Source organism: Myxine glutinosa, chromosome 1, assembly GCF_964187855.1.
Source record: "Myxine glutinosa chromosome 1, kmMyxGlut1.1, whole genome shotgun sequence".
In the NCBI taxonomy this organism is placed as follows: domain Eukaryota; kingdom Metazoa; phylum Chordata; class Myxini; order Myxiniformes; family Myxinidae; genus Myxine; species Myxine glutinosa.
The window spans coordinates 295,520,679-295,534,557 of NC_136261.1; positions in this window are offsets into that span (position 1 = coordinate 295,520,679).

A 13,879-nucleotide genomic window follows, 5' to 3' on the forward strand; every position below is an offset into this window, starting at 1 on the left:
CCATAATGGAATTGAAGGCAAGCTTTATCCATAATGGAAATGAAGGTAAGCTTTATCCATAATGGAATTGAAGGTAAGCTTTATCCACAATGGAATTGAAGGCAAGCTTTATCCATAATGGAATTGAAGGTAAGCTTTATCCATAATGGAAATGAAGGCAAGGTTTATCCATAATGGAATTGAAGGCAAGCTTTATCCATAATGGAATTGAAGGTAAGCTTTATCCACAATGGAATTGAAGGCAAGCTTTATCCATAATGGAAATGAAGGTAAGCTTTATCTATAATGGAATTGAAGGTAAGCTTTATCCACAATGGAATTGAAGGCAAGCTTTATCCATAATGGAAATGAAGGCAAGGTTTATCCATAATGGAATTGAAGGCAAGCTTTATCCATAATGGAAATGAAGGTAAGCTTTATCCATAATGGAATTGAAGGTAAGCTTTATCCACAATGGAAATGAAGGCAAGCTTTATCCATAATGGAAATGAAGGCAAGGTTTATCCATAATGGAATTGAAGGCAAGCTTTATCCATAATGGAAATGAAGGTAAGCTTTATCCATAATGGAATTGAAGGTAAGCTTTATCCACAATGGAATTGAAGGCAAGCTTTATCCATAATGGAATTGAAGGTAAGCTTTATCCATAATGGAAATGAAGGCAAGTTTATCCATAATGGAATTGAAGGCAAGCTTTATCCATAATGGAATTGAAGGTAAGCTTTATCCACAATGGAATTGAAGGCAAGCTTTATCCATAATGGAATTGAAGGTAAGCTTTATCCATAATGGAATTGAAGGCAAGCTTTATCCACAATGGAATTGAAGGCAAGCTTTATCCATAATGGAATTGAAGGCAAGCTTTATCCATAATGGAATTGAAGGCAAGCTTTATCCATAATAGAATTGAAGGCAAGCTTTATCCATAATAGAATTGAAGGCAAGCTTTATCCATAATGGAATTGAAGGCAAGCTTTATCCATAATGGAATTGAAGGCAAGCTTTATCCATAATGGAATTGAAGGCAAGCTTTATCCATAATGGAATTTAAGGCAAGCTTTATCCATAATGGAATTGAAGGCAAGCTTTATCCATAATGGAATTGAAGGCAAGCTTTATCCATAATGGAATTGAAGGCAAGCTTTATCCATAATGGAATTGAAGGCAAGCTTTATCCATAATGGGATTGAGGGCAATCTTTATCCATAATGGAATTGAAGGTAAGCTTTATCCATAATGGAAATGAAGGTAAGCTTTATCCATAATGGAATTGAAGGTAAGCTTTATCCATAATGGAATTGAAGGCAAGCTTTATCCATAATGGAATTGAAGGCAAGCTTTATCCATAATGGAGTTGAAGGCAAGCTTTATCCACAATGGAATTGAAGGCAAGCTTTATCCATAATGGAATTGAAGACAAGCTTTATCCATAATGGAATTGAAGGCAAGCTTTATCCACAATGGAATTGAAGGCAAGCTTTATCCACAATGGAATTGAAGGCAAGCTTTATCCACAATGGAATTGAAGGCAAGCTTTATCCACAATGGAATTGAAGGCAAGCTTTATCCATAATGGAATTGAAGGCAAGCTTTATCCATAATGGAATTGAAGGCAAGCTTTATCCATAATGGAATTGAAGGTAAGCTTTATCCATAATGGAATTGAAGGCAAGCTTTATCCATAATGGAATTGAAGGCAAGCTTTATCTATAATGGAATTGAAGGCAAGCTTTATGCATCATGGAATTGAAGGTAAGCTTTATCCACAATGGAATTGAAGGCAAGCTTTATCCACAATGGAATTGAAGGCAAGCTTTATCCATAATGGAATTGAAGGCAAGCTTTATCCATTATGGAATTGAAGGTAAGCTTTATCCACAATGGAATTGAAGGTAAGCTTTATCCACAATGGAATTGAAGGCAAGCTTTATCCATAATGGAATTGAAGGTAAGCTTTATACACAATGGAATTGAAGGCAAGCTTTATCCACAATGGAATTGAAGGCAAGCTTTATCCACAATGGAATTGAAGGTAAGCTTTATCCATAATGGAATTGAATGTAAGCTTTATGCATCATGGAATTGAAGGTAAGCTTTATCCACATGGAATTGAAGGCAAGCTTTATCCACAATGGAATTGAAGGCAAGCTTTATCCATAATGGAATTGAAGGCAAGCTTTATCCATTATGGAATTGAAGGTAAGCTTTATCCACAATGGAATTGAAGGTAAGCTTTATCCACAATGGAATTGAAGGCAAGCTTTATCCATAATGGAATTGAAGGTAAGCTTTATACACAATGGAATTGAAGGCAAGCTTTATCCATAATGGAATTGAAGGCAAGCTTTATCCACAATGGAATTGAAGGCAAGCTTTATCGATAATGGAATTGAAGGTAAGCTTTATCCATAATGGAATTGAAGGTAAGCTTTATCCATAATGGAAATGAAGGTAAGCTTTATCCACAATGGAATTGAAGGCAAGCTTTATCCACAATGGAATTGAAGGCAAGCTTTATCCATAATGGAAATGAAGGCAAGCTTTATCCATAATGGAATTGAAGGTAAGCTTTATCCATAATGGAATTGAAGGTAAGCTTTATCCATAATGGAATTGAAGGCAAGCTTTATCCACAATGGAATTGAAGGCAAGCTTTATCCATAATGGAATTGAAGGCAAGCTTTATCCATAATGGAAATGAAGGCAAGCTTTATCCATAATGGAAATGAAGGTAAGCTTTATCCACAATGGAATTGAAGGCAAGCTTTATCCATAATAAAAATGAAGGTAAGCTTTATCCATAATGGAATTGAAGGCAAGCTTTATCCATAATGGAATTGAAGGTAAGCTTTATCCATAATGGAATTGAAGGTAAGCTTTATCCATAATGGAATTGAAGGCAAGCTTTATCCATAATGGAATTGAAGGCAAGCTTTATCCATAATGGAATTGAAGGTAAGCTTTATCCATAATGGAATTGAAGGCAAGCTTTATCCATAATGGAATTGAGGGCAATCTTTATCCATAATGGAATTGAAGGCAAGCTTTATCCATAATTGAATTGAAGGCAAGCTTTATCCATAATGGAATTGAAGGCAAGCTTTATCCATAATGGAATTGAAGGCAAGCTTTATCCATAATGGAATTGAAGGCAAGCTTTATCCATAATGGAATTGAGGGCAATCTTTATCCATAATGGAGTTGAAGGCAAGCTTTATCTATAATGGAATTGAAGGCAAGCTTTATGCATCATGGAATTGAAGGTAAGCTTTATCCATAATGGAGTTGAAGGCAAGCTTTATCCACAATGGAATTGAAGGCAAGCTTTATCCATAATGGAATTGAAGGCAAGCTTTATCCATAATGGAATTGAAGGCAAGCTTTATCCATAATGGAATTGAAGGCAAGCTTTATCCATAATGGAATTGAAGGCAAGCTTTATCCATTATGGAATTGAAGGTAAGCTTTATCCACAATGGAATTGAAGGTAAGCTTTATCCACAATGGAATTGAAGGCAAGCTTTATCCATAATGGAATTGAAGGTAAGCTTTATACACAATGGAATTGAAGGCAAGCTTTATCCATAATGGAATTGAAGGCAAGCTTTATCCACAATGGAATTGAAGGCAAGCTTTATCGATAATGGAATTGAAGGTAAGCTTTATCCATAATGGAATTGAAGGCAAGCTTTATCCATAATGGAAATGAAGGCAAGCTTTATCCATAATGGCAATTGAAGGCAAGCTTTATCCATAATGGAATTGAAGGTAAGCTTTATCCATAATGGAATTGAAGGCAAGCTTTATCCATAATGGAAATGAAGGCAAGCTTTATCCATAATGGAATTGAAGGCAAGCTTTATCCATAATGGAAATGAAGGCAAGCTTTATCCATAATGGCAATTGAAGGCAAGCTTTATCCATAATGGAATTGAAGGCAAGCTTTATCCATAATGGAATTGAAGGCAAGCTTTATCCATAATGGAATTGAAGGCAAGCTTTATCCATAATGGAATTGAAGGCAAGCTTTATCCATAATGGAAATGAAGGCAAGCTTTATCCACAATGGAAATGAAGGCAAGCTTTATCCATAATGGAATTGAAGGTAAGCTTTATCCATAATGGAATTGAAGGTAAGCTTTATCCATAATGGAATTGAAGGTAAGCTTTATCCATAATGGAATTGAAGGCAAGCTTTATCCATAATGGAAATGAAGGCAAGCTTTATCCATAATGGAATTGAAGGCAAGCTTTATCCATAATGGAAATGAAGGCAAGCTTTATCCATAATGGCAATTGAAGGCAAGCTTTATCCATAATGGAATTGAAGGCAAGCTTTATCCATAATGGAATTGAAGGCAAGCTTTATCCATAATGGAATTGAAGGCAAGCTTTATCCATAATGGAATTGAAGGCAAGCTTTATCCATAATGGAAATGAAGGCAAGCTTTATCCACAATGGAAATGAAGGCAAGCTTTATCCATAATGGAATTGAAGGCAAGCTTTATCCATAATGGAATTGAAGGCAAGCTTTATCCATAATGGAATTGAGGGCAATCTTTATCCATAATGGAATTGAAGGCAAGCTTTATCCATAATGGATATGAAGGCAAGCTTTATCCATAATGGAATTGAAGGCAAGCTTTATCCATAATGGAATTGAGGGCAATCTTTATCCATAATGGAATTGAAGGCAAGCTTTATCCAAAATGGAATTGAAGGTAAGCTTTATCCATAATGGAATTGAAGGTAAGCTTTATCTACAATAGAATTGAAGGCAAGCTTTATCCATAATGGAGTTGAAGGCAAGCTTTATCCATAATGGAATTGAAGGTAAGCTTTATCCATAATGGAATTGAAGGCAAGCTTTATCCACAATGGAATTGAAGGCAAGTTTTATCCATAATGGAATTGAAGGTAAGCTTTATCCACAATAGAATTGAAGGTAAGCTTTATCCACAATGGAATTGAAGGCAAGCTTTATCCACAATGGAATTGAAGGTAAGCTTTATCCATAATGGAATTGAAGGTAAGCTTTATCCATAATGGAAATGAAGGCAAGCTTTATCCATAATGGAAATGAAGGCAAGGTTTATCCATAATGGAATTGAAGGCAAGCTTTATCCATAATGGAAATGAAGGTAAGCTTTATCCATAATGGAATTGAAGGTAAGCTTTATCCACAATGGAATTGAAGGCAAGCTTTATCCATAATGGAAATGAAGGCAAGGTTTATCCATAATGGAATTGAAGGCAAGCTTTATCCATAATGGAAATGAAGGTAAGCTTTATCCATAATGGAATTGAAGGTAAGCTTTATCCACAATGGAAATGAAGGCAAGCTTTATCCATAATGGAAATGAAGGCAAGGTTTATCCATAATGGAATTGAAGGCAAGCTTTATCCATAATGGAAATGAAGGTAAGCTTTATCCATAATGGAATTGAAGGTAAGCTTTATCCACAATGGAATTGAAGGCAAGCTTTATCCATAATGGAATTGAAGGTAAGCTTTATCCATAATGGAAATGAAGGCAAGGTTTATCCATAATGGAATTGAAGGCAAGCTTTATCCATAATGGAATTGAAGGTAAGCTTTATCCACAATGGAATTGAAGGCAAGCTTTATCCATAATGGAAATGAAGGTAAGCTTTATCTATAATGGAATTGAAGGTAAGCTTTATCCACAATGGAATTGAAGGCAAGCTTTATCCATAATGGAAATGAAGGCAAGGTTTATCCATAATGGAATTGAAGGCAAGCTTTATCCATAATGGAAATGAAGGTAAGCTTTATCCATAATGGAATTGAAGGTAAGCTTTATCCACAATGGAAATGAAGGCAAGCTTTATCCATAATGGAAATGAAGGCAAGGTTTATCCATAATGGAATTGAAGGCAAGCTTTATCCATAATGGAAATGAAGGTAAGCTTTATCCATAATGGAATTGAAGGTAAGCTTTATCCACAATGGAATTGAAGGCAAGCTTTATCCATAATGGAATTGAAGGTAAGCTTTATCCATAATGGAAATGAAGGCAAGTTTATCCATAATGGAATTGAAGGCAAGCTTTATCCATAATGGAATTGAAGGTAAGCTTTATCCACAATGGAATTGAAGGCAAGCTTTATCCATAATGGAATTGAAGGTAAGCTTTATCCATAATGGAATTGAAGGCAAGCTTTATCCACAATGGAATTGAAGGCAAGCTTTATCCATAATGGAATTGAAGGCAAGCTTTATCCATAATGGAATTGAAGGCAAGCTTTATCCATAATAGAATTGAAGGCAAGCTTTATCCATAATGGAATTGAAGGCAAGCTTTATCCATAATGGAATTGAAGGCAAGCTTTATCCATAATGGAATTGAAGGCAAGCTTTATCCATAATGGAATTTAAGGCAAGCTTTATCCATAATGGAATTGAAGGCAAGCTTTATCCATAATGGAATTGAAGGCAAGCTTTATCCATAATGGAATTGAAGGCAAGCTTTATCCATAATGGAATTGAAGGCAAGCTTTATCCATAATGGGATTGAGGGCAATCTTTATCCATAATGGAATTGAAGGTAAGCTTTGTCCATAATGGAAATGAAGGTAAGCTTTATCCATAATGGAATTGAAGGTAAGCTTTATCCATAATGGAATTGAAGGCAAGCTTTATCCATAATGGAATTGAAGGCAAGCTTTATCCATAATGGAGTTGAAGGCAAGCTTTATCCATAATGGGATTGAGGGCAATCTTTATCCATAATGGGATTGAGGGCAATCTTTATCCATAATGGAATTGAAGGTAAGCTTTATCCACAATGGAATTGAAGGCAAGCTTTATCCATAATGGAATTGAAGGCAAGCTTTATCCATAATGGAATTGAAGGCAAGCTTTATCCACAATGGAATTGAAGGCAAGCTTTATCCACAATGGAATTGAAGGCAAGCTTTATCCACAATGGAATTGAAGGCAAGCTTTATCCACAATGGAATTGAAGGCAAGCTTTATCCATAATGGAATTGAAGGCAAGCTTTATCCATAATGGAATTGAAGGCAAGCTTTATCCATAATGGAATTGAAGGTAAGCTTTATCCATAATGGAATTGAAGGCAAGCTTTATCCATAATGGAATTGAAGGCAAGCTTTATCCATAATGGAGTTGAAGGCAAGCTTTATCTATAATGGAATTGAAGGCAAGCTTTATGCATCATGGAATTGAAGGTAAGCTTTATCCACAATGGAATTGAAGGCAAGCTTTATCCACAATGGAATTGAAGGCAAGCTTTATCCATAATGGAATTGAAGGCAAGCTTTATCCATTATGGAATTGAAGGTAAGCTTTATCCACAATGGAATTGAAGGTAAGCTTTATCCACAATGGAATTGAAGGCAAGCTTTATCCATAATGGAATTGAAGGTAAGCTTTATACACAATGGAATTGAAGGCAAGCTTTATCCACAATGGAATTGAAGGCAAGCTTTATCCACAATGGAATTGAAGGTAAGCTTTATCCATAATGGAATTGAATGTAAGCTTTATGCATCATGGAATTGAAGGTAAGCTTTATCCACATGGAATTGAAGGCAAGCTTTATCCACAATGGAATTGAAGGCAAGCTTTATCCATAATGGAATTGAAGGCAAGCTTTATCCATTATGGAATTGAAGGTAAGCTTTATCCACAATGGAATTGAAGGTAAGCTTTATCCACAATGGAATTGAAGGCAAGCTTTATCCATAATGGAATTGAAGGTAAGCTTTATACACAATGGAATTGAAGGCAAGCTTTATCCATAATGGAATTGAAGGCAAGCTTTATCCACAATGGAATTGAAGGCAAGCTTTATCGATAATGGAATTGAAGGTAAGCTTTATCCATAATGGAATTGAAGGTAAGCTTTATCCATAATGGAAATGAAGGTAAGCTTTATCCACAATGGAATTGAAGGCAAGCTTTATCCACAATGGAATTGAAGGCAAGCTTTATCCATAATGGAATTGAAGGCAAGCTTTATCCATAATGGAATTGAAGGTAAGCTTTATCCATAATGGAATTGAAGGTAAGCTTTATCCATAATGGAATTGAAGGCAAGCTTTATCCACAATGGAATTGAAGGCAAGCTTTATCCATAATGGAATTGAAGGCAAGCTTTATCCATAATGGAAATGAAGGCAAGCTTTATCCATAATGGAAATGAAGGTAAGCTTTATCCACAATGGAATTGAAGGCAAGCTTTATCCATAATAAAAATGAAGGTAAGCTTTATCCATAATGGAATTGAAGGCAAGCTTTATCCATAATGGAATTGAAGGTAAGCTTTATCCATAATGGAATTGAAGGTAAGCTTTATCCATAATGGAATTGAAGGCAAGCTTTATCCATAATGGAATTGAAGGCAAGCTTTATCCATAATGGAATTGAAGGTAAGCTTTATCCATAATGGAATTGAAGGCAAGCTTTATCCATAATGGAATTGAGGGCAATCTTTATCCATAATGGAATTGAAGGCAAGCTTTATCCATAATTGAATTGAAGGCAAGCTTTATCCATAATGGAATTGAAGGCAAGCTTTATCCATAATGGAATTGAAGGCAAGCTTTATCCATAATGGAATTGAAGGCAAGCTTTATCCATAATGGAATTGAGGGCAATCTTTATCCATAATGGAGTTGAAGGCAAGCTTTATCTATAATGGAATTGAAGGCAAGCTTTATGCATCATGGAATTGAAGGTAAGCTTTATGCATCATGGAATTGAAGGTAAGCTTTATCCACAATGGAATTGAAGGCAAGCTTTATCCACAATGGAATTGAAGGCAAGCTTTATCCATAATGGAATTGAAGGCAAGCTTTATCCATTATGGAATTGAAGGTAAGCTTTATCCACAATGGAATTGAAGGTAAGCTTTATCCACAATGGAATTGAAGGCAAGCTTTATCCATAATGGAATTGAAGGTAAGCTTTATACACAATGGAATTGAAGGCAAGCTTTATCCATAATGGAATTGAAGGCAAGCTTTATCCACAATGGAATTGAAGGCAAGCTTTATCCATAATGGAATTGAAGGTAAGCTTTATCCATAATGGAATTGAAGGCAAGCTTTATCCATAATGGAAATGAAGGCAAGCTTTATCCATAATGGAAATGAAGGTAAGCTTTATCCACAATGGAATTGAAGGCAAGCTTTATCCATAATAAAAATGAAGGTAAGCTTTATCCATAATGTAATTGAAGGCAAGCTTTATCCATAATGGAATTGAAGGCAAGCTTTATCCATAATGGAATTGAAGGCAAGCTTTATCCACAATGGAAATGAAGGCAAACTTTATCCATAATGGAATTGACGGCAAGCTTTATCCATAATGGAATTGAAGGCAAGCTTTATCCATAATGGAATTGAAGGTAAGCTTTATCCATAATGGAATTGAAGGTAAGCTTTATCCATAATGGAATTGAAGGCAAGCTTTATCCATAATGGAATTGAAGGCAAGCTTTATCCATAATGGAATTGAAGGTAAGCTTTATCCATAATGGAATTGAAGGCAAGCTTTATCCATAATGGAATTGAAGGCAAGCTTTATCCATAATGGAATTGAAGGCAAGCTTTATCCATAATGGAATTGAAGGCAAGCTTTATCCATAATGGAATTGAAGGCAAGCTTTATCCATAATGGAATTGAAGGCAAGCTTTATCCATAATGGAATTGAGGGCAATCTTTATCCATAATGGAGTTGAAGGCAAGCTTTATCTATAATGGAATTGAAGGCAAGCTTTATGCATCATGGAATTGAAGGTAAGCTTTATCCACAATGGAATTGAAGGCAAGCTTTATGCATCATGGAATTGAAGGTAAGCCTTATCCACAATGGAATTGAAGGCAAGCTTTATCCACAATGGAATTGAAGGCAAGCTTTATCCATAATGGAATTGAAGGCAAGCTTTATCCATTATGGAATTGAAGGTAAGCTTTATCCACAATGGAATTGAAGGTAAGCTTTATCCACAATGGAATTGAAGGCAAGCTTTATCCATAATGGAATTGAAGGTAAGCTTTATACACAATGGAATTGAAGGCAAGCTTTATCCATAATGGAATTGAAGGCAAGCTTTATCCACAATGGAATTGAAGGCAAGCTTTATCCATAATGGAATTGAAGGTAAGCTTTATCCATAATGGAATTGAAGGTAAGCTTTATGCATCATGGAATTGAAGGTAAGCTTTATCCACAATGGAATTGAAGGCAAGCTTTATCCACAATGGAATTGAAGGCAAGCTTTATCCATAATGGAATTGAAGGCAAGCTTTATCCATTATGGAATTGAAGGCAAGCTTTATCCATAATGGAATTGAAGGCAAGCTTTATCCATAATGGAATTGAAGGCAAGCTTTATCCATAATGGAATTGAGGGCAATCTTTATCCATAATGGAGTTGAAGGCAAGCTTTATCTATAATGGAATTGAAGGCAAGCTTTATGCATCATGGAATTGAAGGTAAGCTTTATGCATCATGGAATTGAAGGTAAGCTTTATCCACAATGGAATTGAAGGCAAGCTTTATCCATAATGGAATTGAAGGTAAGCTTTATACACAATGGAATTGAAGGCAAGCTTTATCCATAATGGAATTGAAGGCAAGCTTTATCCATAATGGAATTGAAGGCAAGCTTTATCCATAATGGAATTGAAGGCAAGCTTTATCCATTATGGAATTGAAGGCAAGCTTTATCCACAATGGAATTGAAGGCAAGCTTTATCCATAATGGAATTGAAGGCAAGCTTTATCCATAATGGAATTGAAGGCAAGCTTTATCCATTATGGAATTGAAGGCAAGCTTTATCCACAATGGAATTGAAGGCAAGCTTTATCCATAATGGAATTGAAGGCAAGCTTTATCCATTATGGAATTGAAGGTAAGCTTTATCCACAATGGAATTGAAGGTAAGCTTTATCCACAATGGAATTGAAGGCAAGCTTTATCCATAATGGAATTGAAGGTAAGCTTTATACACAATGGAATTGAAGGCAAGCTTTATCCATAATGGAATTGAATGCAAGCTTTATCCATTATGGAATTGAAGGCAAGCTTTATCCATAATGGAATTGAAGGCAAGCTTTATCCATTATGGAATTGAAGGCAAGCTTTATCCACAATGGAATTGAAGGCAAGCTTTATCCATAATGGAATTGAAGGCAAGCTTTATCCATTATGGAATTGAAGGTAAGCTTTATCCACAATGGAATTGAAGGTAAGCTTTATCCACAATGGAATTGAAGGCAAGCTTTATCCATAATGGAATTGAAGGTAAGCTTTATACACAATGGAATTGAAGGCAAGCTTTATCCATAATGGAATTGAAGGCAAGCTTTATCCACAATGGAATTGAAGGCAAGCTTTATCGATAATGGAATTGAAGGTAAGCTTTATCCATAATGGAATTGAAGGTAAGCTTTATCCATAATGGAAATGAAGGTAAGCTTTATCCACAATGGAATTGAAGGCAAGCTTTATCCACAATGGAATTGAAGGCAAGCTTTATCCATAATGGAATTGAAGGCAAGCTTTATCCATAATGGAATTGAAGGTAAGCTTTATCCATCATGGAATTGAAGGTAAGCTTTATCCATAATGGAATTGAAGGCAAGCTTTATCCACAATGGAATTGAAGGCAAGCTTTATCCATAATGGAATTGAAGGCAAGCTTTATCCATAATGGAAATGAAGGCAAGCTTTATCCATAATGGAAATGAAGGTAAGCTTTATCCACAATGGAATTGAAGGCAAGCTTTATCCATAATAAAAATGAAGGTAAGCTTTATCCATAATGTAATTGAAGGCAAGCTTTATCCATAATGGAATTGAAGGCAAGCTTTATCCATAATGGAATTGAAGGCAAGCTTTATCCACAATGGAAATGAAGGCAAACTTTATCCATAATGGAATTGACGGCAAGCTTTATCCATAATGGAATTGAAGGCAAGCTTTATCCATAATGGAATTGAAGGTAAGCTTTATCCATAATGGAATTGAAGGTAAGCTTTATCCATAATGGAATTGAAGGCAAGCTTTATCCATAATGGAATTGAAGGCAAGCTTTATCCATAATGGAATTGAAGGTAAGCTTTATCCATAATGGAATTGAAGGCAAGCTTTATCCATAATGGAATTGAGGGCAATCTTTATCCATAATGGAATTGAAGGCAAGCTTTATCCATAATGGAATTGAAGGCAAGCTTTATCCATAATGGAATTGAAGGCAAGCTTTATCCATAATGGAATTGAAGGCAAGCTTTATCCATAATGGAATTGAGGGCAATCTTTATCCATAATGGAGTTGAAGGCAAGCTTTATCTATAATGGAATTGAAGGCAAGCTTTATGCATCATGGAATTGAAGGTAAGCTTTATCCACAATGGAATTGAAGGCAAGCTTTATGCATCATGGAATTGAAGGTAAGCCTTATCCACAATGGAATTGAAGGCAAGCTTTATCCACAATGGAATTGAAGGCAAGCTTTATCCATAATGGAATTGAAGGCAAGCTTTATCCATTATGGAATTGAAGGTAAGCTTTATCCACAATGGAATTGAAGGTAAGCTTTATCCACAATGGAATTGAAGGCAAGCTTTATCCATAATGGAATTGAAGGTAAGCTTTATACACAATGGAATTGAAGGCAAGCTTTATCCATAATGGAATTGAAGGCAAGCTTTATCCACAATGGAATTGAAGGCAAGCTTTATCCATAATGGAATTGAAGGCAAGCTTTATCCATAATGGAATTGAGGGCAATCTTTATCCATAATGGAGTTGAAGGCAAGCTTTATCTATAATGGAATTGAAGGCAAGCTTTATGCATCATGGAATTGAAGGTAAGCTTTATGCATCATGGAATTGAAGGTAAGCTTTATCCACAATGGAATTGAAGGCAAGCTTTATCCATAATGGAATTGAAGGTAAGCTTTATACACAATGGAATTGAAGGCAAGCTTTATCCATAATGGAATTGAAGGCAAGCTTTATCCATAATGGAATTGAAGGCAAGCTTTATCCATAATGGAATTGAAGGCAAGCTTTATCCATTATGGAATTGAAGGCAAGCTTTATCCACAATGGAATTGAAGGCAAGCTTTATCCATAATGGAATTGAAGGCAAGCTTTATCCATAATGGAATTGAAGGCAAGCTTTATCCACAATGGAATTGAAGGCAAGCTTTATCCATTATGGAATTGAAGGCAAGCTTTATCCACAATGGAATTGAAGGCAAGCTTTATCCATAATGGAATTGAAGGCAAGCTTTATCCATTATGGAATTGAAGGTAAGCTTTATCCACAATGGAATTGAAGGTAAGCTTTATCCACAATGGAATTGAAGGCAAGCTTTATCCATAATGGAATTGAAGGTAAGCTTTATACACAATGGAATTGAAGGCAAGCTTTATCCATAATGGAATTGAAGGCAAGCTTTATCCATTATGGAATTGAAGGCAAGCTTTATCCATAATGGAATTGAAGGCAAGCTTTATCCATTATGGAATTGAAGGCAAGCTTTATCCACAATGGAATTGAAGGCAAGCTTTATCCATAATGGAATTGAAGGCAAGCTTTATCCATTATGGAATTGAAGGTAAGCTTTATCCACAATGGAATTGAAGGTAAGCTTTATCCACAATGGAATTGAAGGCAAGCTTTATCCATAATGGAATTGAAGGTAAGCTTTATACACAATGGAATTGAAGGCAAGCTTTATCCATAATGGAATTGAAGGCAAGCTTTATCCACAATGGAATTGAAGGCAAGCTTTATCGATAATGGAATTGAAGGTAAGCTTTATCCATAATGGAATTGAAGGTAAGCTTTATCCATAATGGAAATGAAGGTA